This window comes from Palaemon carinicauda, chromosome 16 (genome assembly GCF_036898095.1).
Source record: "Palaemon carinicauda isolate YSFRI2023 chromosome 16, ASM3689809v2, whole genome shotgun sequence".
NCBI lineage: Eukaryota > Metazoa > Arthropoda > Malacostraca > Decapoda > Palaemonidae > Palaemon > Palaemon carinicauda.
In genome coordinates, this window is record NC_090740.1 from 79,160,435 (window position 1) to 79,165,434 (window position 5,000).

Below are 5,000 nucleotides of genomic sequence, written 5' to 3' on the forward strand. Positions count from 1 at the left end.
CTCTTATCTTTTATAAAGAGAGAGAGAGAGAGAGAGAGAGAGAGAGAGAGAGAGAGAGAGAGAGAGAGAGTCCATTGCTTGTTACATTATTGGTAATAGGAATTTGTAGATCTCTTTTTATGCCTTATGTCGCTTTTATTTTTAGTGCAGAGAGAGAGAGAGAGAGAGAGAGAGAGAGAGAGAGAGAGAGAGTCCATTGCTTGGTACAATATTGGTAACGGGACTTTGCATATATATTATTATGCCTTATTTCCTTTTTATTATTTGTGCAGATTAATCTTGAGAGAGAGAGAGAGAGAGAGAGAGAGAGAGAGAGAGAGAGAGAGAGAGAGTCTATTGCTTGTCACATTATTGATAATAGGACTTTGCAGATCTTTTTTATGCCTTATATCCCTTTTATTTTTTTGTACAGAGAGAGTCACATCTTATTTCTATTCTACGTTTGGGTTCCCCCAGGTTCCTCAGAGGGGAGTACCTCGCAAATCCATCAGAGAGTTGCTTATGCATCTTCCAGTCCTGGGTGGACTGGAATGCATATTAGGTATTTATTGAGCTTATTCTTAAAGACATCTACACTCACTCCTGATATGTTTCTCAGATGAGCTTTCAGCACATTAAATAGTTGCTGCATTATTGCTGCTGGTGCGTAGCGGATGAATGTCCTATGTGCGTTTTTTAGTTTTCCTGGTCTAGTTTTGGGCACTATTAATCTACCTTGGCTTGCTCTTTCTGATATTTATAGCTCCATAATATTTTCAGTAATTCCTTCGATTTGTTTCTATGCTTGTACTATCATGTAGCGTTCTCTTCTCCTTTTTAGACTGTATAATTTTAAAAATTGCAGTCTTTCCCAGTAATCAACGTCCTTAACTTCTTCTATTCTAGCATTAAAGGACCTTTGTACACACTCTATTTGTGCAATATCCTTTTGGTAGTGTGGGTACCATATCACATTGCAGTACTCGAGTGTACTACGTACATAAGTTTTGTAAAGCATAATCATGTGTTCAGCTTTTCTTGTTTTAAAATGTCTGAATAACATTCCCATTTTTGCTTTATATTTAGCCAACAGTGTTGCTATTTGGTCGTTGCATAACATATTCCTATTTAACATTACACCAAGGTCTTTGATTGCTTCCTTGTTTGTTATTGTCTCGTTATTAGGTCCCAAATATGCCATATACCATTCCTTCTCTGTTTCCATAATTTATTGATTCGAATTTATCGGAGTTAAATACCATCCTATTTATCTCCGCCCATTCACATATTTTGTTTAGATCTCTTTGTAGTGAGTTCCTATCTTCATCGCAAGGAATTTCTTTATTTATTCTTTTGTCATCTGTAAAACTTCTCACTACAGAGTTTTTAACATCACAGTCAATGTCTGAAATCATAATAAAAAGCAGCAGTGCAGCTAATACCATACCCTGTGGCACGCTAGCTATTACGTGATCTTCATGTGATTTCTCGTCATTTGCAACCACTATCTGTTTTTTGTTATGCTTTCTGATTTTTTTCTCTAATATATTATGGTCTACCTTGTCAAAGGCTTTTGCAAAATCTTGATAGATCACATCCGTGTTTTTTTCATTAATCATATTTTTGTATATGCTTTCATAGTGTGCTATCAGTTGGGTTTGTGTACTTTTTCCGGGCACAAAACCACGTTCACCTATATTAAAGAAATTATTTTTAACAAAATGATTCATTGTTTTCTTTTTTACTACCCTCTCATACACTTTCTCTCATACACTTTCATAATATGTGTTCTTAGACTAACAGATCTATAATTGCTTGCCTCTAATCTTGATCCACTTTTGAAAATAGGGGTTATATAAGCTAATTTATGTTTAACATATATGTCGCTCATATCTACACTTTGTCTTAGCAGTATTGCAAGCGGCTACGCGATAGTGTGTGCAGTTTTTTTTTAACAAAATCGCTGGAGCTCCATCTGGTCTGGCTGTCAATCTATTTTTAATTTCACTTATAGCCTTGACAATATCTGCTTCATTTTTATCTATATCCGTTAGATATTCAACATTTTCTTCTCTCATTTCTGTTTCATTATTCTCTTTTGCAATATTTAGAGTGAACTCACTCATATTTTTTCTGTTAATATGTTGCATATTTCCTTTTTTTTATTCGTTAACCGTCTTGCAATTCATAGAAGGCCTATTTCTAATCTCCCTTTATTCATCTTTTTTGCATAGGAGTAAATTACTTTTTTTTCAATTTTTTTTTTTTTTGGGGGGGGATATTTTGAAGTTTCCCTTCTTCTAAGCCCTTTTTTTCAATTTCTTTCAATTGTATAATCCTTTGTTCTGCATTTTTTATATTAGTTTTTTTTCCATTAAAAGAGAGAGAGAGAGAGAGAGAGAGAGAGAGAGAGAGAGAGAGAGAGAGAGAGAGAGAGAGCCCTTTACTAGATATGTTATTAGTAATTAAAAATTTGCAGGTATATTTTTATTCTTTATGTCCTTTTTATTTGTTATTATTTTCTCCTAGGAGAGAGAGAGAGAGAGAGAGAGAGAGAGAGAGAGAGAGAGAGAGAGAAAGTCCTTTACTAGATACATAATTAGTAACTAGAATTTGCATTTCTATTTTTATTCTTTACGTCCTTTTTATTATTTCTGCATATTCATTTTGAGAGAGAGAGAGAGAGAGAGAGAGAGAGAGAGAGAGAGAGAGAGTACATTACTAGGTTCATTATTGGAAACGGAATTTCGCAGATCTATTTTTATGCCTTATGTCTTTTTTTATTATATGTGCATATTCATTCTTAGTGAGAGAGAGAGAGAGAGAGAGAGAGAGAGAGAGAGAGAGAGTCAATTACAAGTAACAATATCTGTAACTAGACTTAGCATTGCTTGATGCAATATTGATAATAGAACTTTGCATATCTGTTTTTATGCATTATATAGAAAAAGCATCTGGTATGGATGGTGTGTGAGAGCTGAGATGTTGAAGGAAAGGGGTGTGACTGTACTTGAATGGTTGATATGATTGTTTAATATGGGTTTTGTGTTGTCAATGGTACCAGTAGATTGGGTTTGTGCATGTATTGTACCACTATATAAGGGTAAGGGAGATGTGTATGAGTGTTGTAATTCAAGAAGTATTAGTTTGTTGAGTGTAGTTGGAAAAGTGTATGGTAGAGCACTGATTAATAGGATTAAGGATAAAACAGAGAATATAATTTTAGAAGTACAGGGTTGTTTTAGAAGAGGTAAGGGTTGTATGAATCAGATTTTTACAGTTAGGCAGATATGCGAGAAATATCTAGCAAAAGGTAAGGAGGTGTATGTTGCGTTTATGGATCTGCAGAAAGCGTATGATAAAGTTGATAGGGAAGCAATGTGGAATGTGATGAGGTTATATTGAGTTGGTGGAAGGTTTTTGCAAGCATTGAAAAGTTTCTACAAAGGTAGTAAAGCATGTGTTAGGATAGGAAATATCGTGAGCGATTGGTTTCCGGTGAGAGTGGGCCTGAGACAGGGATGTGTGATGTCGCCGTGGTTGTTTAACTTGTATGTTGATGGAGTGGTGAGAGAGGTGAATGCTCGAGTGCTTGGACGAGGATTAAAACTGGTAGACGAGAATGACCATGAATGGGAGGTAAATCAGTTGTTGTTTGCGGATGATACTGTACTGGTTGCAAACACGGAAGAGAATCTTGAACAATTAGTTACAGAAATTGGAAGGGTGTGTGAGAGATGGAAGTTGAGAGTTAATGTGGATAAGGGTAAGGTTATGAGATGTACGAAAAGAGAAGGTTGTGCAAGGTTGAATGTCATGTTGAATGGAGTTACTTGAGGGGGTGGATCAGTTTAAGTATTTTGGGTCTGTTGTTGCAATAAATTGTGGAGTGGAAGCAGATGTACGTCAGAGAGTGAATGAAGGTTGCAAAGTGTTGGGGGCAGTTAAGGGAGTAGTAAAAAATTGAGTGTATGGCATGTATGTATAGATAGTTCTATATAAGAAAGTGATTGTACCAACTGTGATGTATGGATTGGAGTTTTGGGGAATGAAAGTGACGGAGAGACAGAAATTGAAAGTGTTTGAGATGAAGTGTCAAAGGAGTATGGCTGGTGTATCTCGAGTAGACAGGGTTAAGAACGAAGTGGTGGGGGGTAAGAACGGGTGTAAGAAATGAGTTAGCAGCTAGAGTGGATATGAATGTGTGTAGGTGGTTTGGCCATGTTGAGAGAATGGCAAATGGCTGTCTGCTAAAGAATGAGATGAATGCAAGAGTTCATGGGAGAAGTACAGCAGGAAGGCCAAGGTATGGATGGATGGATGGAGTGAAGAAAGCTCTGGGTGATAGGAGGATAGATGTGAGAGAGGCAGAGAGCGTGCTAGGAATAGGAATGAATGGCAAGCGATTGTGACGCAGTTTCGGTAGGCCCTGATGCTTCCTCTGGTGCCTCAGATGACCGCAGAGGTAGCAGCAGTAGGGGATTCAGCGTTATGAATCTTCATCTGTGGTGGGATAACAGGGGAGGGTGGGATCTGAAACCCTAGCAGAACCAGCTGAACTCATTTGAGTCCCCTTTTATTTTTTCATTTTTGTTTCATATGTTGATGTCGGCTAACCCCAAAAATTTGGGGGAAGTGCCTTGGTATATGGATGGATGGATATCCTTCTTTTTTTTTGAACAGAGAGAGAGAGAGAGAGAGAGAGAGAGAGAGAGAGAGAGAGAGAGAGAGACAGACAGACACACAGAACAGACAGAAAGAGTGTGTCCATTGCTTGGTACATATTGGTAATAGATCTCTGCAGATCTCTTTTTATGCCTTATGTACCTTTTAGTTTTTGTACAGAGAGAGAGAGAGAGAGAGAGAGAGAGGAGAGAGAGAGAGAGAGAGATAGATAGAGAGAGAGAGAGAGAGAGAGAGAGAGAGAGAGAGAGAGAGAGAGAGTCTATTGCTTGTCACATTATTGATAATAGGACTTTGCAGATCTTTTTTATGCCTTATATCCCTTTTATTTTTTGTAC